General features: G+C 38.9%; 1 protein-coding gene across 6 annotated transcripts in view; it reads right to left on the bottom strand.

The window, feature by feature from the left end:
* The window catches only part of adcy7 (adenylate cyclase 7), a 99596-nt gene that overhangs the window by 61486 nt on the left and 10739 nt on the right, over positions 1 to 27371 (bottom strand). For 2 of the 6 annotated variants that reach the window (XM_028475114.1, XM_028475165.1), the window contains exon 2: positions 25382 to 25442. The exons of 3 other annotated variants lie outside the window; for them this stretch is intronic. The gene's annotated coding sequence lies outside the window, so the exon portion shown is untranslated. Of the gene's footprint in view, positions 1 to 24106; positions 24237 to 25381; positions 25443 to 27371 lie in introns of those variants that run through there. One more of the 6 variants, XM_028475130.1, reaches the window with a different exon arrangement.

Raw genomic sequence — 27371 nt, 5'->3', positions numbered from 1 at the left:
TTTGTGTGTGTTTTACGCATTACTCAAAACAAAGACTGCAATGATTAGTCCACATATTCGATAATGTCAACTACAAAAATTCGTTCACGTTGTAATTATGTTGTAAATTGATCAAATCCACCACCAGCCAGTGGCCATTTCCTGCTTTAATGTTACATTAATTGCTGGTGACAGTGTCATCCCCACCATTTACTTTCAACAAGTAAACAGCTAAGAATAATGAAGCAACAAACAAATAAGCTCAAGTCTGAGTTTCTAAAGTTTGTCACCATTTCAAGAAAAACAAACTTGCAAAAAAATTTCAGTGTAAACTGTGAAGTTCAGCTCTCATTCCAAGGCAGCGCCACAGGAGACAAACATCTTAAAGGCAAAAACCCAGAACAGCTGTTTTCGAGTATGGCAAAAAGCAAAATCATTGCAACGTTGATATCTCATGGATGTTTTATTTCTAACCAAATGCCGATTTGGTGTTTTGCCTAGTTTATGTTTAATGTGCCAAGGTGCGCTTACGTCACGCACTCAAAGGAAGAAGAATGAAATAGTGGACATTTTTGTTTTTAGCAGCAAGAAGACAGAAGAAAGATGGGACGATGAGGAAAGTGAATAAGGCACTAAGAAAAGTGTGGGAGCATTTTAAGCTGGACAACAAGGCGAACACTGTTATGTGTGTTCACTGTAAGACATCCCTTGCATACCACAACAGTACATCTTCAATGCTGCAGCATCACCATCGTAGGCACTCAGTTAACTGCGACAGCACTGAGCCCTAGACAAGGTCAAATTAAGTTAACGAAGCCGCAGCGCAAAATAATGAGGTTAAGAGTGAATGTACATTGCCAGGTTTCTGTTAATTATGACTACTGTTGATGGTGGCTTGGTAATGATGCTCCTAAAACTGCAAGTTAGTCATACAGGATTTATTTAATCTGTAAAAACACAACGCTGTAGGATGACGAAGATGAGAAATAAAAACATAGTAATGTTAGCTAAAAGGACAAGATTGTTATACTTAAATTCTGTTATGCCTGTAAATTCTGATACTTGTGGCCAAAGTGAAGATGCATATTATGAATGTAATGTTTCATTTTATATTTTCAAGTCACAGATTTTCAAGCTGCAATTGCCATTTGCTGTTGTCCAAAAAAGGAAACAATTGTTCGTTCAGTATTAAGTGGAATGTCTTATTCTCACGTATATTTTTAATAGGTCTTTATCTAAACATATATAATAAATAATAAAAGACATTTAATGTTCACAATAAAGATTAATAAATGTCTATTTATTATTATCAACATCACACAGTGGACCAACTGTGTTAACTACATTATTAATCTCTAAAGAATCTGTGATCTTGCTAATTTTGAACCAGAATTGAATTGGATTGTGTGTGTGTGTGTGTGTGTGTGTGTGTGTGTGTGTGTGTGTGTGTGTGTGTGTGTGTGTGTGTGTGTGTGTGTGTGTGTGTGTGTGTGTGTGTGTGTGTGTGTGTGTGTGTGTGTGTGTGTGTGTGTGTGTGTGTGTGTGTGTGTGTGCGTGTGCACTTTAAAGAGGCTTCCTCAAAAAATATGTTATTTATACTTTAAAGCAGCTCTATAGGTTTTAAACTTTACAGTGGTTTTGTTTTACTTGTTTAAGACCACTTTCAAGTTTGTATTATTCATGTTATTTTTGTGATCACAATGATGTACTATGTTACAAATGCTGAAGCTGCTACAGCACATCCAGCCACAGGTAAATAAGACAAACACATATCGGAATGTTAAAGGGGACAAATCATGGTTTTAAATCCTTCCTTTTTACATATAAATCATACAGTTGTGGTCTATATAAAGCGGAACTGCAATGCTTGGGTCTGAATTCCTCATTATTATAGCTCCACAGGCCCCTTTTCTACCCCTTTTCTGATGTGCTTCTGAGAGCAACTCGTTTTGGTGCGGTCTCTTTAAATGCAAATGAGACACTCCATACCCCGCCCCCTCTTCAGGTGACACTCGGTTCAACTCCACCCTGCTCGGCCATTTTTGTAGTTTGATAGAAGAGATACGGCTATGTAGCGGCGCATAAACTTTTTATTCAGAGGTTATTTACAAAATGTGAACAACAGAAGACTTGTCCATCCAGCCTTACATGTTCGAGCCAGAGTCGGACCCGGCGGAGCGAGATGAAAATGAAGATGATGAACCTGCAGACCCCTAACAAGTGAGCTAACACAAGCACCGAGCTAACGCTAGCGCCAAGCTAACGTCACGAAATGCATTTTAATACAGTCTTTTCAAAGACAAAAACGGCAAAATGAAATGACTAATGAAAACTTTAGACTTAAATTAAATCACGTAGGCCATATCATCAAGGATCTAAAATGAGCACACAGCGCTAACATATGAAGTCTGAAGATGTGCAACTGCTAATGTTAACAAAACAATGACAGGGACGTCTTATCATCATACTTTTTAGCGTTATTAACAGCTTACCGAAGTGCTCTGTTCGTCGTCTCCAAAGATAGAAGGAATTGAACCCTCAATCAGACAAAGTCTTTCGGCAAATCCTTCTTTATACTGGCAGAGGTTGCAGAAGCAGTCATCCTTGAAGTGCTTCGCGCACACAAAAATGACCTTACCCACAGATGTGGGCACATTTCTGTAAAAAATAAAACTCAACCAGGCACTTTGAAAAGGTTCTGATGCTGGGAGACGGTGTAATGAAGCGTGTGGGTTACTACATCCAACAACCAAACATTTTGATTTCTCCTCTCGTAACTTCGGCATCCTTGAGCTTGGACTACAAAATAAAAGCGAGAAATAAAAATGGCGGATTGCTCGAAGTGTTGGACCTGGAGTTGATGCACTAATTTGGCAGTTCCGCTGCAAATACTGTGATGTAATAGTTCAAAGAACGTAATAGAGAATAGAAAAATCAAAACAGATTGAAAAATATGAGCAAAACAGAATATAAAGACATCTACGGAGCACCTGAAGAGACTAATTTGATTCTAAGCACTCTAAATATACAACAAAATGCATTTAAGGGCTAAAAAAGTGGATTTAGCATGATATTTTAGCAGACTAATACAGGTTTCTTTATTACAATGTTTATACTTCATATGTTGTAACTAGGTGGTTTGTTCACAAAGCTACTTCTTTTCTTATCTTCATAGCTGTGAATATATTCTTCATGGAAGAACTTATACCCCTTATCAAGTTTATTTGTTCGGGTATTTGCCGCTGCAATTGTATCCGCGTCAGTGAATGAAAAAGCTGGCAAGTTGAGCAACGCTGTTTAAAAAACAAGTAATTTTCCCTTAGACCCGCAATAACAGGAAGTTACTCGACACAAGGAGGCACTACTTCTGGTTGTCATGAAAAAGGTCTATTGTCCCACCCCTAATGTTATTTGTGCAGCATTTGGGGTGAAAGCTTTTAATTAATTTGGAGGGTTTTGTATCTGATGCATACTCTATGGGAGCTCATAATCTTTCCTACAATTGAATGCATGCTTAGTTCCATGTAGTATTTTGTTCATCAATATAATGAAACTTCTTTTTAAAGCTTGCCTTACACAGTGTGTCCCATCTAAAAGCAGCTATGCTAAAACCTTAGTTAATGCTGGCTGGAAATGGCTCGTTCATTCCCTTTGTGATATATAATCACCTCATTGGTAATAAACCAATCTTAGCTAAAGATTGGTAAACATATTTAATGATAGTCCATCCTATTCAAAACCTTTTCATGGTGAGCAAACAGACAAAAGTTGTTCCAAAACTAACCTCCCTGCTTTTATGGCCGTTTTAGAGCTTTTGTGCTGGTATTCACTAAGCTTAGAGAAAAAAGCGGACAAAGAGTGACCTCAGTCAAAGAAAATAGAGACATTTCTCTGTCCATGCTCCAAGGGCCCAGTGTTAAAGGTCATGTTTAAAAGAAAAACAAATTCCAAATGGCTTAAAGGCTCATCAGCCAAATATTAGAGTCAGAAAACACTGTTATGTACGGTATGTCTTCAAACCTATTTGACTGCCAGACATGAGGAAGGTTAATGTCTGCATAATGGCCTAAAAGAATATTACAGCTGAAGTGTTTTTGTTTTTTTTTTTTATAGCCTCAGTTTTAATTAAAAAAAAAAACACTTAAAAACATTAAAATTGCATTACATTTTCAGTAAACTATTTGATTAAGAATAGGAGATTACTGATTTATTGATCAAACCAGTAGTTAAATACTATATTTGTAATTGATGCTGGTTTATATCCTATTGTGCCCAACAGGATTAGCTTGTATTAGTGCTCGAGCTGCAGCGTTCAGCTTTGTATTTTATTAATTGAGAATTTTCTGAGTGGAATTGGTGTTCAGTTACTTCTCAGTTCAGCTGTAATAGAACTGTCAGGGTCTGTTTGTTTTTTTTGTTTAGCCCTTGTGGCCCTCCTTTAGTTTTTCTGTAAGTCTTATTTAATTCTGTGAAGTCTTAGGACTTAATGCTCAAATCCAATTTTTTTGCCCCAATGCGACCTGTATCTGATCTTTTTATGGCAGTCTGAATGACCCAAATACCATTTTTTTAAATGCGAACCAGGTCACTTGGATATGTAGTCCTAAATCAGATACGTATCCGATCCTTTGCCATGCAACTGCAGGCGGATTTAATGCGCGTTTGATAAGTTGACATCATTATTACCAGCTGGAGCTGTGAGTGCAGCATCGCTGCAGGCTGTGAGCTGTCCTCTGGAGCAGAGAGGGACAGGATTTCAGCATCCACTGTTGATAAAATCCCATTTCTGCACAAGAACATGGATTATCGTTATGTTTGATACGTGGTTTATGTATTAGATCCAATGTCTAATGCCTGTGTGTGTTTAACGTGTGCTTGTTACCCCGTGCACTGATCTGTTATGTTTACATTAACAGTTGTCTGTTAATAAAAGCAAACTCACCACTAAAATGAACATAAATATATCATTTGTATGAGGAAAAAATAGGTTTTAATTGTCGGGTTCGGGTCAAAATGTGAAGGTTCATATAATTCATGATAACTGATCTGTGTTTAAAAGCAAAATGGCAGAGCAAAAAGCCAAAACAAAATATTTGTCTTTTCTTTTTCCTCATCCTCTGGTGCAAAGGAGGACGAGGATCATTCATTCTCCAGCTCCACTGCACAAAAACTCTGACAATGCGCATGCAGGTCAGTTTGGAGCAGCAAACCTTTCAGACTGGAGTCTGATACAGGTCACATTTTAATGGTGATGTGAACGGACAAACAAAAAAAATCAGATCTGTAAAAAAATCGGAATTGAGCATTAAGGCTTGCAGTGTGAACAAAGCCTTAGTTTCTAGTTCTTGTTTCATGTTTTAACACTTGTCTCTCTGTGCTTCCAGGTGTCCTGTTCGTGTCTCCACCTCTCGGTGATGTTTGGGTTGTCAGTGATTATCTCCCTCATGTTTTGCACTCAGGTGTAGCCAAGTGTTACCAATAAAGCCTCTCTCACTATTTAGCTGAGTGTTTGACACAGAATGATTGCAGGATTACTGTCTATGATACCCTCCTTGTGTACTGCAGCATTTCTCCCCAGCAACTAGTTTTCCCTGTGGCTCCTTTGGTTTTTGAGTTTTTATTTTGTTTTATTTTGTTATTAAATTCTGGACACTTACTTTAATTGTTATACCTGCCTGCTGCCTCCTCCACCACCACACTCACAGTTCCCGACAAGGACTACTTAATGGAAAAAAACAAGCCTAACACCGGATTTCCACTGGATGCGTAACTGCTCTGCTGCGTAACTGCCGCGCAATCTGCAGTCCTTCAATCCCCACCGCCTCTGGTTTTGCAGCTTATCTGTTGCTGTACAGACTCAGAGGATCCCGCTAATTCACGTGTAATATACAGTATATGTGATACAACCATGGATAAATGAAAAAAAAAAAAGGGTTAATTTTTTTCAAAAATGTGATATCAGCAGAAATAATTTATTTTCCTGAGTCCGAATCTGTGCTCGGTTTCTAGATATAGTCCGAAATGGGCCCGCTGGAGGCCCCGGAATGTCTGTGTTTTCGTCAACATGGGGTAACCTCGGTCAAAGGATGGAATTACGATCCGCTTTGAACACGAAGTATTTTATTTTGAAAGTAATCCAGGTATTTTATTCTGTTTCTATGCATTACTTCCTGTCCCGCACAGGCTTATTTTATTTAAATTGTTGCAGCACAGCTCCAGCGTCAAGCTAAAAACAGGAGGGCTGTGTATCTGCTGCAGAGGGTTCTGGAATGATGGAGCAGGTACGGATGTGGTGAAAATTGGCACATTGACTTTAATGGAAACCTATCAGCTGAGTTGCGGTTCCGCAGCAGTTTCGGAGCAGTTTCGTTTGCGGTGGAAATTGGGGATTAGATCTCAATTTTCAAAATTGGTACTTAGCTGATACTGTATGTAACAGTACAATACATGCTGTACATTGAATAATCAAACCATTGTTACCTGGTTTAATGGTTGATCCTTGTGTCCCTTTCAAAATTAATATGCAATTCATTCTCTAGCTTTTGTGCTTAGTATGACCCAACACAAGACAATTATAATGGAGGACCTTTTCTGCTTTCCACAAATGGATACAATTTGGTTGATGTTAGATTGTCATTATTTTGAATTTGAACTCTATAAACATTTGTTTTAGATTCACCAAGGATTAGTATTAGTATTGATTACAATATACATTTGATTAAATTGTTACATGTGTTTTTAATGACTACATTGAATATTCTTTTTGGACTGTATTGAGCCTGGACTGCCAGTGCCAATGTTATCATCCCAAAGCTGAGCTACACAGAAGCCTCTTAAACCAGCCGATGACTGATGTATGTACAGCGATGCGCCCAGTATATTAGATTAGGCTCTTTGTCCTTTCCTCCAATCCGCTCGGTACTGTCTACTGGTATTGAATTAACTACATTCACCAGGAGGAGCTGCTGAAACCTAACAATATTAACAGGATGCTATTTCAGCCCTGTTTTCAGGCCTAAATGCTATTGTTTATAATAAATACAGGAAGTGCAACCAGAAGCACCACATGTTGAAGCCAGCCATTACAACTAAGACACTTAACTTCTATAAACTGGGGCCACATCAAACCACCCCAGGTGACAACATTATATTTTGCATAAAATAGGATTGTGTAGAAGTTAAAAAAAAATAATTATTATATGATCATAATTAATCACAATAATGAACAGCCATGCAAAGTTTACAATTACTTCTATGTATTTTCTTTTAAGTGAACTTTTAAAAAGTTCTCACTTATTGAAGCACCTCTATGGCTGCCAATGTTCTGTGATTGCAGATAGAACTGCGATATAAAATTGAAAAATCTGTGTGATCTGTTTATATTCCGGGTTGTAGCTAATCCCCCACTTAAATTCTGATCCTTGTTGTATATCCATCAAACTGCTTACACACCATTTACACTGATGTCCACCCCATACTCATTCTCATTCTACTCACACATAGTCTAGCACCAGGTGTTTCCATGCAGGCAGACCTGATAATACTGTATCATGTTTTTCTGCAGTCTGTGCCTTCTCCTCGCCCTCCTCTCTCTTTTCTGTTTCAGGTTCTTGAAACTGGAGCTGGCAGTTCCTGATCTGTGGTTCACGACTCAACTAGTCTGGGACACTGATGTTCTATCTCTCTATCCTGTTCTGTTCTCTTCCTTCTGTCCACTAACCCCAACCAGTCAAAGCAGATGTTCTCCCCTTTGAGCCTGGTTCTAACTAGGGATGGGCGATATTGACAACAAAAAAAAATTATCCCGATAATTTCTAGTATTTATCACGATAACGATAAACATCACGATAAAAAAAAAAAAACTATAAATAAATTCCCAACTTAAAGTTTAAACATGTTACTTACAAACACAAATACATTTGAACACATTAACACCTTAAAAATCAGATCACTCTATTAGTGTTATTGTATGAAATTAATTGATTTCCTCACTTAAAATAAAATTATTTTCTAAAAAAAAAAAAAAGCACATGAAAAGCACAAATAACTCCATCAGTGTTATTACTGTTGCTGAATCTTGTTTCATTCATTTTATGAGTTACATAAAGTTATGGTTAATAAATAACTCTCTGATTTCCTAAAATTAAACCAGATCAAGCTGATGATTTAATCATTCAGTATATTTAGGTGTAAATATCTCAATAGTTACATTAGTCTAATGGGACCAGTTTTGTCTGTGAACACGTGAAATACAATTAAAAAATATTGCGTTTCACAAGTTTGAATGAATACATAGTGACATTAATATTATGCTAATATTTATTTCACACATGTGACATGTTTAGCTTTTATCCTTCCATACAAGTGTTAAAATCTGACCATAAACAAATCGATGGCTCTCTGTGGCTTTATGACAGTAAGACGTGTTCTTTTTACTTGGTCTATTTCTTGTATGAAATGATTAGCATTAGCTCTTAGACCAGTCTGTGTGTCGGTGGGTTAGCTTAACATAGTTAGCTTTAGTTGAGTTTCCAGTTCATAATCGATGCCATGGGTTCATCTCTGTACCCGTGTTTGTGGAACTTTGGGTGGACATGATGGAGGAACTTGGACTAGTTCACTTTGTTGGATGGTTATCTGGTCTGAACCAAGTAGCGATCCATGATGTATCGCAGCTCGGCAGCTTCAGGTAGCCGTGACGAGAGTGGGTGCGAGAGTTGGGGGCGGGAGGCGTGGTTCACACCGCGGCCGCAGAGGCTTTGCTGTGGAGCTCCCATAAACAGTGTTCCGCTCCGAAGAATAATAAGTTGACAACATACAGGGCCAGTTTTGGCCCGTGGAACAAGGATTTTATGGGACATTCTTGGCTAAATTGAGGGACAAATGGCCCGTGGCCCTCGCTAATTTCCGACATGGGAATTTATTGTTTATATTCTTACCGGTGAGAGTGTTTTTGACGATAAATCATAAATGATAAAATATTGCACATTCTTAGTAAACATGTTCCTTACAAACACAAATAAATCTGAATACATCAACACTAGACACAATTAAAATGGCTACAATAACTGCTGACTCAAACAGCTCATGATCTGATATTTTCTGGAATATATTTGTGCATGTGGATCACTATTAGTGTTATTGTATGTAATTCATTTATTTCTTCACTTGAAATTTAATTTTATTAAAAAAAAATTTTAAAAGCACATTAAAAGCACAAATAACTTCAATAGTGTTTTTACTGCTGATGAAATATAATTAAAAAATATTGCGTTTCACAAATTGGGATGAATGAATAGTGACATTACTTATTATGCTAATATTTATTTCACACAATGTGTGACATGTTGAGCTTTTATTTTTCCATACAAGTGTTAAATCTGACCATAAACAAATCGATGGCTCTCTGTGGTTTGATGACAGTAAGACGTGTTCTTTTTACTTGGTCTATTATTCCTTATATGGAGTGGTTAGCGTTAGCACTTAGCTCAGTCTGTATGTCGGTGTGTTAGCTTAGCATAGTTAGCTTTAGTTGAGTTTCCAGTTCATAATCGTTGCTACAGGTTCATCTCTGTCCCAGTGTTTGTGGAACTTTGGGTGGATCTGACGGAGGAACTTGAATCGGTTCCCTTTGTTAGATGGTTATCTGGTTTTAACCAAGTAGGATAATAGCTTCTGGTAGCCATGACAAACACCTCAAACACATACCGACGGCAGTGTGTGCGGGGGGCCGTGGCGGTGCACACCGTGCAGAGCTTCCGTAAACAACGTTCCACTCCAGAGAATAATAAGTTGTTGACAGCAAACAGGTAGTTTTGGTCCTTCAAGAATTTGTGCTAAATAAATAAAGTTAAATTGAATTGAATCCCGATATATCCCATTTAAAATCTTGCGCTACTTGTAACAGTTTGTCCCAGTAATCGTGTTATCCTGTGATTAAAAACACATGCAGAGCTTCATAACATCATGCACCTGGTATCAAGTAAAATGAAAGAACTACCATTATTCAACCTGCCTGGAACTGGAACACCTAACAGTTTGGGCTTAGATTGGATCATAGATAGCCCACATGGTTAGAGATTTTGATGTACATTTATACACGGGATTTTTTCTCATAAAAACAAAAAAGAAATTCTTACCAAAACTAAATTCAGAACAACAGAAATAAGAGGAAAGCATTGCATGAAGTGAGAGGGCTCCTTGTTTGCAGTTACATCACAGTCAAAGGGTTTTCTAACTGGACAAACTTTAACTCTGGCTCAAAGAGGCCTCTCTGGAAGACCCACACACCGCCGACACCACCAATAAGAAAACCATAATTACCTGTCTTAACGCCAGCTGGCTTACCGGCATCCAAAGAGAAAACCACAACATCTGCAGCCAGTACAAAGAGTTGTTTACAGAGCTAAAAACCTCATAGTGCACACTAACATGCAGAGCTGCAACAGTGCAATTGTGCGACATCTTCAGAACAGCATGATAATGATAATTTTCTAGGTTACTGTGAAGCTCTAGCTGCTGACAAGCCAATCTGGTGCATTTCTGTGAAAATCTACAGTCATAACGGTGTTTTTTTAAATGTATCAGTGATTCATCATCACCCATGTGCACCGCTCTCTGCACTGGCTGCCTTTCCTTGTCTGGCAAGGCAATGAAAAGTAAGAAGTACCTTCAAATACAGGATATCAGGTTCACACAGAAGTGGACAAGATTATAGGTGTAATACCAGCTTGCCATGCTCTAATTAGCTTCTTCCATAGAGGAGGGATTAGTTATTCCTTTGTGTAATCTAATGCCATTAAAGAGACTCATTGCATAATATGCTCATTCCAAACACATTGTTTATTATCTTTAGGATGGATGCATAGACTATGTAAGGCCACACAGGACTAAACACCCACAAATGCTTCAGTTAAAGCATCTTATCTAAATTAATGATTAAAATTATGCGTAGGTTTTTTGGCTAGACTGTGACACATTGTCCAAATACATAAAAGGTAGGTGTGTGTGTGTGTGTGTGTGCGTGTGTGCGTGCGTGCGTGCGTGCGTGACTAGCCTTAAAGCACAGCAACTGGTAAATCTCCACCAGTCATGTCAGGCCAATGAGGAGCCACCAAGATCAGTGCATGGCCGTGATCCCTCACCCTGGACAGAGTGGGGGTATCAGGGCCAACGGGGGGAATGAGTAGCACGTGCAGTCAACCATCTGCTAGTGCGTCTACGCCAAGGGGAGCATCCGTACTGCGCAGGGAGTAAAACAATGCGCACTGCACGTTTTCCCTCGCGGCACCTCAATCCGTCCCTAACGGGCCCACAACTGTTTCACCACCTCTGGGTGTAATATCCACTCCCCGTACATTGGCGCAACTCTGGACAACAGGTCTGCACCCGTGTGCATCGCCCTCAGTGAGAGGAGACGACCACAGCTCCACAGGATAAGATTGCGTGCCAACATATGCAACCAACGGGAGCGCAACCCACCCTGGCTGTTGACGTACGCCACAGAAGTGGTATTGTCCATCCTCACCAGGACCTGATGCCCTAAGAGAGAAGGAAGAAAGTGCTTCAGCGAGAGGAACACCGCTGAGAGCTCCATCTAATTCATGTGAGAGTGCTAGAGGTCTGCATTCCAGCGGCCCCTCACAGACAAGCCCTTGTGAACTCCACGTGAGCCCACCGGGCTGGCATCCGTGGAGACCACCTTCCCGAACGTGATGGTGCCCATGGGTTCACCATGCAGGAGGAAACCTGAAGCCCACCAGTGGCGCAGAGCCGCGTCACACTCTGGCGTAACCACACCCTCTGTGTGCCATGATGCACAGGGCTCAGCCCATGTGAGGCCACCCACAGCTGGAATTCCTTCATATGGAGGTGTCTGCGGTGACCACTGTCCTGGACATGGTGGTGCCCATAGGCATCCCTTGCGCCAGGAAAAATGGGGGGTGCCAGTGCACCGTCCTTTTCATCACTACATTAAATTCCAACCCTTTAATTAGAGGACGACCCCTAAAACTAAATTAATGTGAACTTTCAAATGTCAAAACGTGCACATTACATTTTACCTTGCACTGGGAGTGTGTGCCAAGAGAAGTCGGTGTGTATGTTCAAAGTTTTCAAAACCCAAACACTCCAAAGACTTTGCTCCATCACACACTCAAAAAACAGTTCTTTAACACTGAGGTTCCACAGGAGCTGAATTCTCCAGTTATTTGGATTAAGGTGTAAGCTTCTACACTGAAACTGGAGCACAATGAACTGCTTGATTGGTCTAGTTAAGACATGTCATATTTCTACCAGACACAAAGGCAGCCTCTGCATATGGTTGATGGGGGTTACTCTCTGTTGTAGGCATGCTACATGTAAACCATTTTAATATACTGAATGTGTAACAGGGACACGAGACGCTGACAGCATGCACAAGATGTGCTGCATGGCATGGCACACTCTGCTAAGCCCACAATTACAGCTGTGCAGCAACAGAGAGGTCAGACGATGGGAGTGACGCAGAAAGAGCATGAAAGGATCTCATTACCTCAAATGCCTCCTGAGAGCTGTGGCTGATGCAGGTTGAGAATTTACCTGATTGCGCTGTTGTTTCTCACCGAGTGTCTTCATTAGCACTTTTCCAGATAAATTCTGTCCCATTTGTACTTGGATGAACCACAGCTTTTCGTCTTGAAGTAGGCTTTACATTGGCATTGCCAGAGGTACGCCGCTCCCTCAGACTAAATAGAGGCTTTGTCTGGGGTAACTTTGCAGCATAGGGCAGTGCTCCCTTTCCAGCCCCATATTTTGTTTCAAAGCTGAGAAAAGCTTGGGGAAATGTTGCTGCAGTGTAGCCAAACTGTCAGAATTGTCTCCAGACAGCATAACCCTCACTAGTTCTACTGTAGAAGAAGTTTGGCTGAGATTGGTGATCAGGAAATTCCTGCTGCCGGCTCTTACAGCTCCTATGGGCAGGAATTGGCTCCTGATGACTAGTGTTTCACAGCTGCCTCTCCCAATCATGAATCACAACCTGACTGAGCTGAATTTAGAAAAACTGAAGGTGTGAAGACTTCATTCTACGTCAGGTGTATGACTCCAACAAAAACTACAAAATGTGACTCAGGATCATGAGTTAAGGACAGAATAGTTTTCTACACTAATGAATAATGATTCAAAACAATAACCAAAAATATTACTTTACTTTAGGCTTTACACAATCAGGATTTTTGGGCCGATCACCGATCAGTGAGTTTAAAAATACCGATCACCTATCCCATCATATAAATTCAGATTGTTTTTTTTAGGTACCGACCGAATTCCTTCAGAACCACCTGATACAGATTCACGGAAAATCAAACGGTACCATTTTTTGGCACCACAACGCACCCTTGTGACTGTGAGGAGTGGAAAAGTTGAAGAATTTCCATGCAGGACATAAACATAACATTTGTTGTCAGTGTGTGTGTGTGTGTGTGTGTGTGTGGATGCTTGGCCCTTTAATTGTGAATTAATGCCCAAGTCGCTCAACCAGTGTGCAAAGCGAGAGAGCGTGAGAGACCGGAGCAGATCGATTATAAGCTGTATGCCGTTTTTCAGTGATTGGCAAAATAAACGTTGCAGCTGTTGATAAAACCGGAGTCCCATGTTATAATGACTGCTGTGAAGCAACAACAAGAGAGTTGGAGATGAAGCTGCAGAGGCAGACTACACTGGAACTATGTAAAGCCTCAATCAGCATTAGCATTAGGAGCAAATACATATTTACTGACTGTGGAATCGCAAAACCTGCTGTTGCTTATAGTCCATATTCACAGGTACACGAGGGTGTGGCGCGCACACACACACGTACGCTTCTGTTTCCACCACCGCCCTAAAATGGACAGAAGTGTCGGTATGAAAGCGAAAGTGAATGGGAGGCATCGTTCTGCTTTAGGACTCTCACATTTAACATGCGCGAGCTGAATAAACAACACAAGCGCGCACACATACAAACACACACAGGCGGTAACAGCAGATGCTGCCCCCGCTTTCAGAGCCAGTAGAATGGGGAAGAAGTCCGATGCTCAGACGCTTTGCTCCAACCGAGAGATGTTTGCTAATAGGTTTTCACCTTTGTGCACAAATGTGGGTGAAATAAAGCCATGTCACGTAAAGCAAACAACTCTTCGGCATAAATGAGATGATAAAACAATGCAATGGGAGTTTCATCACGACAATGACGTCATCGGATTGGCGAATTAAGACAATACAGCTGATCACATGAATTGCATAAAATGTAAAATATCGCTCGATCCGATATATAACTGATGAGATTGCTGTAAAGTCTACTTTACTTACTTTAACTTGTTTTTCATTTAGCGTCGACTTACTTTTAACATTTAGCTGGCCCTACGACCTTTTTTATGTCAGCTCTGTTCTTTCTGTAATTAAATCAGAGGTTATTTCTTCATATAGGATTTGGACAGGTGTGAATACTTCATTGAGCTCAAATGGGAGTCAAGAAGTGTCTCTGGTTCTAAATTCAGGGAGTCAGTTCAACAGCCAGAGAGCTGTATGAAAGCGTGAGCCAAATAACTGAAAATATGCACACCTGCAAGAACTTTCCCTTTCATAAATGATTATCCACTTTAAAGTTTGAACAATTGAAATGCTGATAGTGTTGTACACATCCTACAGGCCCAGTTTCGTATGTACACAACAGTTATAAATGAGGCTGCCGAAAAGCAAGTGAACCAGAGAGACTGCTGTAGGGAGTGTGGCATGCGAGTGAGTGCCGCCGGCGTGGAAAATTTGGAAATTTATAACTCTTGGAGGGCCAAAATTAGTGAAGTAAAGCTAAAGCAGTTTTTTTCATCTTTGTTACTGCCTTACTTTTAGGGGTGGGCCATCTAAAGGACCTGCCGATTCGATTCGATTTTGATTCAGGGTGCTACGATTCGATTAATCAACAATTATTGCGATAATAATGATTATTACAATTTTTATGCATCTTTTTTTCTTTTCCTCACTTTGTGGCTATTTCATACTTTTAAACAAGGTATATGTGTTGCTTAAAAATGGATTCATAGGTATCACGGTTGATATCGATTTTTTTGAAAATTGAATCGCAGTACTTTTTTTAAACAGCAGAGCAGAGCTATACATTTATCCTTCTCGCCCAAAAGTGTAGGTGGCGGGCGGAATCTGCTACTAGTTTCTTTCTGGCCGCCTTCTACTCTTAAATATGTTCATAAATGGTTCATTACCCCTTTAGCACCGAAAGAATATCTGTAATATTACGTGAATATCCATAAAAGTCATGTTGTTCTATTAGCTCTGTCTGCTAGCATAGCATCTCTTCTTCACTGCAAGAATTTCTGCATGCCAACCGACCACTGAGTTACTAGCGCCCTCTGCTGGTTCAAACAAATATCTGACCTAAATACAGTGCAGACTGTTTTTTTTTGTTTTTTTTTTTAAAGTCCAATTGTTAAGGCACAAAATACATTTTCAGTTTCACTTTAAAAAAGAGAATGAACTATTATGCAATTTTGCATTGTTTACTATAGAACCACAATTTAAATTAATAGGCTTCTTCTTCATTTGTATTATTCCTTTATTTATTTCATTCAAGATTTATTTTTAGTAAAATTGCATTGTTTTGAATAGTTTATCAAGGAATTCTTTTGACAATGAAAAATAAAAGGAAAATAGTACAGTATTTTCTAGTTTTTTTTTCCCCATAAAGAAATAAAGGAATATTTTTCAGTCATCTTTTGTCTACAGTCCCATTTTGTAAAATAAATCATGAGAGAATCGTATCGTGAACCCAGTATCGTGAATCGAATCGTATTGGGAGTTGAGTGAATCGTTAAGAGTCCCTGGCAGGGACTGAAAGTGCTGAGACAAATGTGCAGCTACTCATCATCGTTAATGTCTTCACTTTCAAATTATTGTGTAAGAAAAGGTGCTGGTCAACATGCTTCAGTTTACTGTGCTCTGCTGTGCAGTTACATAGCGGTCCGTGTTTCTAGACGGGCCCTTCCAGGCCACGGTTTGTTTGAGCCTCCATGCACAGTGGAGTCCGGGCTGTCTGCACTCCTCAGAGCTTAAATACGTGGACAGTGAGTACGGTTACGTAAGCAAAGGATGCACACAGGCAGCATCGGGGGCAGCTAAAGGGCGGCAGGGGTCCTCAGGTTAAGACGGGAGTGTTTGAGCCAATCGCTTGTATTAAATAGACGGTGCAGCTGATGAATACGTTTCTCGGTTATGCAGATTAAAAAGAGGGTTAAAACAACTTGTGCACACCTGAGTCCCTTTTGTGTCCAAGTGTGCAACAATTATTACAACGGTACCGATTTAAAAAAGGAAAAAACAACAGAAAATCCCCCCAGCGTTGCTGAAAATTGAACGTAGGGGGCGCCATTGCTCCGTAGGGGAGCAAAATTACAATGGTGGGGGACCCTATGCTTAACAGCACTGGCAAAGAACCCTGATAGTATCTCAGTCCATTTTACCATGTGTCTGCATAAACCTTAAATATAGTAAAATTACGACATACAGTGAAACATCTCCAAACGCTTCCTTGTGCTGACAATCTGAAAAACAGCAAGAAAACATCTATGCACAACAACAGAGCAACAAACTAAACTAGATACATTTAGATACACTGTACCGTTTACTGCATCGTGAGTCACTTTGGACATTACTGAATAAAGCATTGTCCTAAAATACGAACTCTGTAAATTTCCAGATGCTTGGTTCAAAGTCAAACCAAACCAAATGTGAGCAAAGATTAAGTTAGACAAGTCCATAACCCAAGTGTAGAATTCACTGCAAATCACTGCAGAAGGTGTTCTGGGAACTTTGGTTTGTTTTATGTCCAATCCATCTTATTAGTTTGTCCTTAACTTCCTCTTTGTCCCAAAACTTTTGCAGAGTTGGCAATAGACCAAATTTGTTGTCAAAGAATATCAACTGTCATACAATGGCCTGCATTAATTAGGCAGACCGAGGGCTGGCACAACAAATGACAGGGCATACATGAGTTTCAGGGTTTACCCATTTCTGCGTCACATCCACATTATGTTACACTTTTCTGTTTTCTTTCTGTTTAATCATTTGACTGTTTTGACTTTATAGGCTATTGAAAATCCAAAAATCATAAGAAACATGCTAAATTCTTGGGTTAATAAATTCAATTACTAGCCACGCACTGCTAGATCTCAGCCTCCCATTTAATGGAAAAAATACCATGGAAATCTGTGATATGGTCTCAAAACATTATTTATTGAACCTTATTCATCTCCAACCAGCGAATCACCCTCACATTTTGCACAAAACCTCGTGCAGCCGTGTGATTCTAGAAGTTTCTGCCATGATGTGTCACCAGGTAAACTGAGCACCAGTTCAAGTAATACACCATTAGCTAAACCTGCCTTTTTATTAGTGCCTTTTCACATTTGAATGCAGGCATAATAATATGATCTGCATGTTGTCCACAACACATTAAAAACACACTTCAGATGAAACTCTGCATAGAATTATAAAATTATGGTCATATTTATCAGTTTGTCAAACTTATTAGTAATATATCCCCAAAACGGGCAGGAGAGGAATTTCCCTGTCTTGTTGGGGCCAGATTTTATATACTGTATATATATAAGGATGCACCGATCGATCGGCCAGTGCTGATTTCCCTTATTTTGGGGGACCGGCGATTGGCCAAACCTTGCATATGAAACCAGTCTTTTAGGCCGATCTTTTTTTAAAGTCTGTCCTAAAGTCAGCCACAGTTTTCTTCTACTGCAAGATGAATGACAGATTCGCCCACCAGGTCATGTGTGTATGTGCGTGCATGCGCAGGCCTTTGCAACACAGGATATAAAAAACAGTCACCCGGAGCACGGTTAGCTTAGCATGTCGGAAGTATTACACAAAAAAACAGAGCAAAGGATCGCAATTTGTAATTACTGTAACGTGAAAATAAGTGGTGGTGGAGCTGCAAACAAAACGCTACCTAGCAATCAAGCTAATGCTAAAGCTAATGCTAAAGCAAGCGGCGCAAAGATCCAGTGGTCCGCTGAGAGTGCTTATCAGTGAAAAGAGCAAAGCTACTTCGAGGAAAATGATGGAGTTCACAGCTTTGGATTTGAAGAAAAACCTTCCACTAATGAACAAGTGACTGTACTAAGACTGAGAACAACTAACCTGTGTTATGTTCATTCTGCCATTACCCGTTAACTTATGAAAATGTTACACGTGATACACTTTATTATTTCTGGACAATGTTTGAATTTTAGGAGCTTTTATCTTGTAAGCTGTTGCAAGTTATTTTTAGAATAATATTTTTACATTTAAATATCCACAAAGCTGCTGCATTTGAACATTTTTTATTTTTTCTCTACAAGGAAACTTAAAACTCAGGACACTTTATTGATGCTTTAGGATGTCTTCTTAAAGCTGGGGTACTCAATGTATTTACTTTCATTAAAAAAAAAAATCTTATTAGCATCATATAGTATATTGTAAAAGTAATCACTTCTGAAAAATCATACGTCTGCGTGCTGTGTGTGCCTTATAATTAAGTATTTTAGTTAATAAAACCCCGGAAAACAAAGTCTTGGCAGTCACCCCCTCCAGCTCCAATCACAAGATTTAGAGAAAGGAGGGATGAGCAGAGCCCACGAAGGAGCCTCCTCTTTGGCTACTGCCAAAGAATAGTGAAGCGCGTGCACGGTGCAAACTTGTTTTCAGTCTTGGACTAACTTTGGACGTGCAAGTGGCTGTTTTCCTTCGAGACAGGTAATCTAATGTTCCATTTTCCAATATTTTGTATGCATCGTTTTGCGTGGCGACGTGTTTAACCGGTAGTGCACATTAAGCTCTTGTGCACGATTTTGTGCACTTCCATGAGAGGAGGAGACTGGGAGGGATTATCGGAGTGGGGGATGGGATTTACGGTTCGAATTAAGCCATGCCCCTCTGTCATGGTTCAAGATTCAAGTAGTGCAGCTTTAGTTTGTCCTGTAGCTTATTATTATATCATCTACCTCAAACCCTGTGATTTTCTGCATTTTTCTTTATTTGCAAAATAATGCTGTGTGCACTTTATTTTTGGCAAAGAGCTCCAAACAGGTCTGCAGTGGAACCTGTTGGGCATGTTTATTTTGTTTTTAAAATATGAAAAATTAAAGACTAAATAAAGTGACATAATTTAGTATTTTGGGCAGAAATGTTTTCAACTTTTTAATTATATTTGAGATAACTACCTCATGTGCAGTTAAAACAACACTTTTGTATTGTTTCACAGGTATTGTTCAATGTTTTACAATAAAATCAGATTGGAACATTCAAGGTATATGCTGTCAGTTATGAAAAAAATTGGGATCGGCCAAAATCAGTATCGGCAGGTCAGGCTTTTAAACAAATCGGTGATCGGCCAGAAAATCGGTGCACCCCTATATACAGTGGGGCAAAAAAGTACTTAGTCAACCACCAACTGTGCAAGTTCTCCCACTTAAAAAGATGAGAGAGGCCTGTAATTTTCATCATAGGTATACCTCAACTATGAGAGACAAAATGAGAAAAATATCCATGCAAATCACATTGTAGGATTTTTAATGAATTTATTTGCAAATTATGGTGGAAAATAAGAATTTGGTCAATAACAAAAGTTAATCTCAATACTTTGTAATGTACCCTTTGTTGGCAATGACAGGTCAAACGTTTTCTGTAAGTCTTCACAAGGTTTTCACACACTGTTGCTGGTATTTTGGCCCATTCCTCCATGCAGATCTCCTCTAGAGCAGTGATGTTTTGGGGCTGTCACTGGGCAACACGTACTTTAAACTCCCTTCAAAGATACTCTATGAGGTTGAAATCTGGAGACTGGCTACTCCACTCCAGGATCTTGAAATGCTTCTTACGAAGCCATTCCTTCGTTGCCCGGGCCGTGTATTTGGGATCATTGTTGTGCTGAAAGACCCAGCCATGTTTCATCTTCAATTCCCTTGCTGATGGAAGGAGATTTTCAGTCAAAATCTCACGATACATGACCCCCATTCATCCCTTTACACGGATAAAACGTCCTGGTCCCTTTGCAGAGAAACAGCCCCAAAGCATGATGTTACCACCCCCATGCTTTACAGTAGGTATGGTGTTCTTTGGATGCAACTCAGCACTCTTTCTCCTTCAAACACGACGAGTTGAGTTTTTACCAAAAAGTTCGATTTTTTTCAATCGTTGTATCAGCTCTAGCTCAAACTCATGTTCTCACACCTCTTCTGTGTCAAATGACTCTGAGTAAATGGGCAAAAGTTGTAAACAGAGGCTGTAAGGGGACTTTCTAGAGAAGTGCTGCACCTCGTTTCGTGGTGGATAACATGATACAAGATCATTTTTATCAAACGCAGCAGAGTAGAAGTCTGTCTGTCGGTTGTTCTGTGTGGTGTTATATATATATATATATATATATATATATATAGGCATATATATATAGGCAAGGCAAGGCAAATGTATTTGTATAGCGCATTTCATACACAAGGCAATGATCAAAAAGTGCAACAGAAAACATCAACAGCTTCAAAATCAATAAGAACATTAAAATCATCAGTAAAAACATTTAAAATAATCAGTAAAGACATTTAAAATCAGCAACAAACACATTACATCAACAACAGCATGACCAAAAATCTACCTCTCATACGCATCAGCGAAAAAGTGTCTTTAACATTGATTTTAAAATGTTCACATTAGATGCAGTTTGTTCTACTTCTTTGCAGCATAAAAAGTAGCATCACCATGTTTGCTGTGAACTCCAGCCTTCACTATCTGACCTGTGTCCATAGATCTGAGAGACCTGCTGGGTTCATACCTGACTAACATCTCACTGATATATATATATATATATATATATATATATATATATAGAGAGAGAGAGAGAGAGAGAGAGAGAGAGAGAGAGAGACATTTTGACTTTTGATGTCTGGTGTACTTACAGTATAACATCTGGTGGGAAAAAACCTCACCAAACAAAGAAAAGTCAACATTTGAAACAGCAAAACAAGACGAGCACACTCCATGACACAATGAAACAATTTCCCTCTGCGGACATTAGGATCAATCACAGAAACAAAACTACTGACAGCAATGAACCATGAAGGACCCTCCATGGTAAATCACCACCACGCTTTGTAAGTGGAGCTTTATAAAGAGCTTTTTTCCTAGGTTTCTGAGTTTCTGACAGAGCCAGGTGAGCTCTCCATGGGGGGGAGAGAGAGAAAGAGAGAGAGAGAGCGAGAGAAACATACAATGTAATAAAATCAATGTACACACACAAGTGTGTCATTAAGATCAACAATAAACACACGTAGTTCTCCCGTCAGAGCAGAGGTGTCAGACATTTACATTAATGAGCTAGCACAATCATTAGAACAGTCTACAGCACCAAACATCCTGCTGGCAGTCACCATACAGCAACACCTGTACCTCCAGCACAAATCCTCCCAAACCTGGATCTTACAAGTGAACCAATCCAAAACTAAAAAAAAAAAGTGATATTCCAAATATAGCCCCCAGCACTCCAAACACAAATTCTTCCTAAATAAGACGGCCCAAGAACACACCAAAAACTACACCTACCTGGGCCTGAACATCAGCTCCACGGGAAACTTCAACAAAGCTGTGAAAGACCTGAGGATCAAGACCAGAAGAGCGTTCTACTCCATCAAAAAGAACATAAAATTAGACACCCAAGTCCAAATTTGGCTTAAAATATTAAACTTGGTTATAGAACCTAGGTCTGGGCCGATAATCAATAAATTCATTAACAGGACGATAAAATAAAATGAACTCGGGAAGTTTGTCAGCCTTGATATATTGCCATATGCATGCATATTTGGCGACGCGCATGTCGGCTGCAGAGGCTTGTGTGAGCAACGGCTAGTAAACATCAGATAACTCAGTCAGTTCTAATAATTTATCAGTGAACCTGCAGTGTAATTACTCTAAAATAGCCTACGACCGCCAGGCAATTTAGATATAGGTAAATCAAACACTTATAGTTCGGTAGATGCGGCAACTCTGGCTACACCCAGCAGCCTGTGAGGAAGCAGAGCCTCTCACCAGCAGTGTCCGCCAGCGGAGGAGACGTTATAGTGGGGATGGCGAGCGGGGCTAGCATCCAAGCTATGTCTAAGTATTTAGTTTTCCTCGTCTTTCACCTCCAAACAGGCTGGATGACAAGACGGTTCACCCTCAGCACCTGAGCATGTTTGTTCCATAGCGGAATGAACGTAGTAAACTAGAAACTATTTGTCCATTCTGTATGGTTTAAGACCGAATAAAAACAAAACAGAATGAAACAGGGGAGGCGGGGCCACTAGCATTTTTGTTTACAAAGGTTCTAACTGGATTAGAAGTGTTACCTGTTCAGGGATGTACAACTATATACCTCTGTGTATCAATATTTAATATTTATTGCAAGTGCAATTTTGTTTTTTGAGAGAGACTTGATAAACCATTTTATTTATTGCCTTGGTTGTGTGTGGTTTTGCATTTGAGGTGTTTTTTCTTAACAGAGACAGATTTTTTAATATTTATTATAATTGTGTGTACATTGTACTACGTCACACTTGCTTTGGTAATGTAAACTTGTCTCTCATGCCAATAAAGCTGTTTTGAATTGAAGTGAGAGAGAGAGAGAGAGAGAGAGAGAGAGAGAGAGAGAGAGAGAGAGAGAGAGAGAGAGAGAGTTGAATACTTTTTCAACAAATATGAATGCACGTTTCTGCCTGCAAAACTTAGAACATGTCCATTTAGGTTTTGTGGAAGCAAGAAAGAAAAGAAGCATTTAATAAGGCTTTTAAGAAAGGCTTATTATAATAAAAGTAACAGTGTGCTGTCTAACAATCTCCACTGGCTATTGTTCATTAAAGGATATCTGTTTTAAATGTGGGAAAGTAAAACTACAACAAAAGTTGTTGATCCTATTTATTATTATTATTGATTAAAGCCATTATATTGTGCATTCAACCCTTAAAAACAGTTGTAAATGTATTCAAACACAATACAAAGGCCCGTTTGTGAACACACTATAACATACCTGAGGCTGACACACATACCTATTTTCCACAGGCTTATCCTCTCTTCATTCCTTCATTCAGCTCTTTGTTTTACGTATAACAATCCTTTCTATGGTTACATCTCAAAGCACTTTCAAAGAGCTTGAACACAAGGATGCAGCTTTATAATACTCTCTCTGAAGGCCAACTGTACCCCGAGAAGTACAGCCGACTTCACACCACCTCACTTCCTCGGCACCGTAATGCATTTCCCTAACAACTCTACAAGGACAGCTTCATAAAAAGGGAACCTAGACATTTGTCAGAATAAAAGCTGTTATGAATACAACGCCAGATTATGACTTATGTCACGATGACAGATCCTATTAGATAAGACTAAAACAATGATTCTGGGTGTATGGCTGCACTGAGCAATAAAAATTCAATCAGTTTTACATCAACTGCATGTGATGTGATCCTAATTCTGCCAAGAGCACTAACCAAAGGCAGGATAGCACCACAGCTTGTTAATGGAACAGTAATATGCTTTTGACTGACATCTGAGCCTAAATGCGTTGCTCCACTAGACCTCTACATCCCAAAGACAGACGCCAATGGCCCGTGGGACAGCCTCACAAAGGAAGCACTGAGTGTGTGTGTGTGTGGGTGTCCATGTGACAGAAGCCAGACCTTTTGATGACAAGCATTGGCATAACAAGGGCAAAGGGCAGCCTATGGCAAATCAGGAGATGATTAAAAATATTTCAAAACAAGAGCAAAAACCTCCACCAAGCAGCAAATATCATATTTGCCAGATGTTGTCAGTTTTCTGGATCAGTGATCCTGATCATTGTGCTATGATCATTTACACATTTATATCCCTATTAGTAACAATGCAGTAGGTCCAAATGTATAAATTGCCTATTTTTTTCAAGAATTACAATGAAATATGCAATTCTCTCAAGATCCAAAAGAAACTAGGTGGGAAAAATCAACCCAACATAACTGAGTTTAATTTCATGAAGATCGGTAAATTACAATTACATTACATTTTGTCAAAATCTGTTGAGTACTTTTGATGTAATACTACGAACCTCCTTGACGGAGGTAAAAATCCATCCATCTATTTTCCAAATCACTTGCTCCATTTCAGGGTCGTAGGGGTCTGCTGGTGACTATCTTCAGCTTTCTTCATGCACTAGGCACAGACAACCACTCACACAGCCTAACAGTCATGTTTTCAGACTGAGTGAGGAAGTCCACTCCAGGGCTTGAACCTAGTACATTTTTGCTGTGAGGAGGTGAAAATAAAAAGTTATGATTTTAATTATAAACTTAAAATTAATGGGAGGTTTTTTGATGAATGATCCTTGCTGCATACATTGCTGGCTTTTGACTACTTAGATAGTTTTCAGTAACAATTACAATTAGTGGTTTTCAAGTGATATGTATTCAATGCACACATACACAATACAGTAAGGCGTAATCTCCTCTTATGCAGGAAGAATTGTGTAATCTCTAATTTATTGCAACATATTTACTCTACTTAATGGTTCATTTGCAAACTCTTCTCCTTCAACAGAGAGCCTATCCTGGAAAATCACTTCATCCAAGCACAATGAGATGCTAGTTTACAGTATATACCAGTAGCCTCCCAGTAGTATGAGAATTACTTAAAATATAATTTCACCAAACAGTTTTTAACAAGTTTGCGCCTGAGTAGCCACAAAATGAAACACGTTTTCAAATTAATTTGATAAACATCTTAAGGTCTTTTAGTGTCAGGCAAGTGATATCGACATTATAAATTACACTGTATTGTCTTTGGTTGGTTCGTAACGCCTTTCACCAGTAGCACCTTCATAAAGTGTGCTAAAGTAAATTTCTCAATTGGTTCTTTTCCAGATGGGATACTCACATAAGTGTTATATAAAGCCATTGAGCCACAGCGAGAAAAGTGCACTAAAAAATGACAAAATGAGGGAGAGCAAGACACACAGTGACGAGAACCATGCCACCCTCTGGGTGAGCATTTAGAGGAAGCAGAAATCAGTATGTGATTACTGCAGATAAGTTTCACATTCAACAGTCAGCAATTGGTCAAAAACTCTGACTTTTTACATGCATCTTATAAACAATTTTTTTAGCTCAGGGCTTTTTTTTTATTTTTCCAAAATCTGGGGCTTCTGGATCCTGATGTTTGGATGTTTGGCTGATCAAATTCATGATCAGCACCAAAAGGTTTACATTGAGTCATAGCCTAATGGAATTGTTGTTATTCACCATATTTATACAGCAGATTACAATAAGTGTTTTTGCTAAAGGGTTGTTGATAGTGGAGGTGTGCGGGAAATGGAAAATCAACTTACTGAGTCAAGAGGGAATTCTTTAATGGCACCAAAAAAGCATCCCGTCTCCTTTGTCCTAACCCTTCACAAAAAGCAAAAAGTGGTTTAATGTCCCTGTAGTATCTTTGTGGCCAAAATGCATTAGTAAACTTAAATAGTACAGATAATTTAACCTTAATCATAACAGAATAAATACTAGGAAAGACCTGTATTCGCAAGGCAAAAACATATTTGGCAATTGAAAATTGGCAAATAGAATTGTTCATGTGAAAGACAGTTTATTGTGTGTATTTTATTGTTGAGTAATGTCCCTTTATGTTGTTCTTTTTACTAATTAATTTGAAAGTAATAATGCAGAAAAAACAAACTTGAGCAAAGGTCAAGGTCACACATTAAAAGGAAATGTTGTTAGATGGTACCAATCTGAGCATTGTATCTCAATTTGTGGCCAAGTTATAGGGAAAAGGCCTGAGAGCATTGACATCTTTGTTCACTTTTCTGAGGAGATATTGACCTTAAATATGACCTTGAGCAAAGGTCAAGGTCACAAATTGAAAGAAAATGCTGTTCAATGGTATCAGTGGCCAAGTTATAGGAAAAAAAATATTTTCTATTTTCTTTTGTGACATCATAAATTTTGATCCCTACCAATCTTTTTACTGGTAGGTCGTACAGCTTCGGTCCAGTAAAATAAAATGTTCCACTTGAGATGAGCTTTTCATAAATGTAGGCATTTAACTTCTGCAATAAATATTCATAGAGATATGGAACATTTTGGTTTTGACACTTGACACGATCTTGACTTTGACCTTGACATTTTGGCTCTAAAAATGGTCGACTGCACATCCTTGACGTATGAGATGACATACGTGTCATTGGTGGTGCATTATTAGCCTAGGAGGAGTTCCACGACAAAGGAGAACAGTATACGAGAACAGTATTTGTCAATTTTCAATTGCCAAATACAATAACAGTGCACTTAGTAAGAGATCTGAAACTGGAGAAACAGGAAGAACATTTAATGACAGCTCATGACAATATAGAGGAACAAAAAAAGGGAATTAATGTAAAGGTAGAGGTTAACCGATTTGGGATTTTCAAAGGCCAATGCAATTAAACATTAAAAAAAAGAAATTTCAGCCAATGGCTGATATCTAAAGCTGATTTTGGAAGCTGATATACTTTTTTTTTAAAGCACATTGATTATGAAGGACAATTGAAACACTCATATGAAATAAATGTATATATTAGAAATTAAATGAAATACACCAATAGAACTCTTACCATTTATTGAACTTTAAATATACCCATACACAAACCAAGTAAAACAAAAATCCTTATCCTATTAAGGATATAATAGGATAAGGATATTTGATCAGGCACTATTATATTATATACTTATCCTTTTGTATCGGCTTTTATTTGTAAGCCTATTGGCTTCTACCTCTCCCATGCACATGCTATTATCATTACTTTTTTTGTTGTTTATTCATACACCTATGTTTTTATGTTCTTTCTTTTTTCCTTTCGTGGCTACTCTAAAGTGCTAAAAAAATATTGAAAAAAGTCCATATATCACCCGATATATCGGTCGACCTCTATATAAAGGTGTGCATTTATGTGCTCTATAAGAACACTTTCAAAAACAAAGAATCATGCCAAGCAATCAAATTACAATTACAACCCATTTAGTTATGGAATGAGATCCATCTTTGCTTTATTTATTTGTACAGGAGTTCTGAGGTTGTTGGAAAGAAATAAGAAAAAGACAGTTAAAGATACATTAACATCAATGCATCGATTGAGTTATTGATTCTCTAAACCAGAGATGGGCAACTTCTATCACAGTGGGGGCCACATTGAGTGATTGCCAGATCCGAGGGCCACATTATCAACATTGATGTCAGCATTTATAATAATGACCAATCTCAGCATTAATACAGGAAATAACAAAGGGTTTTGTGTATTTTTGTTGTTTTGTGTGTTTTTGGAGTCAATTTGTGTTATTTTT

This window comes from Gouania willdenowi, chromosome 3 (genome assembly GCF_900634775.1).
Source record: "Gouania willdenowi chromosome 3, fGouWil2.1, whole genome shotgun sequence".
Classification (NCBI taxonomy): Eukaryota; Metazoa; Chordata; class Actinopteri; order Blenniiformes; family Gobiesocidae; genus Gouania; species Gouania willdenowi.
The sequence above is the reverse complement of the archived record's forward strand: the minus strand, read 5'-3'. Positions and strand labels throughout refer to the sequence as shown.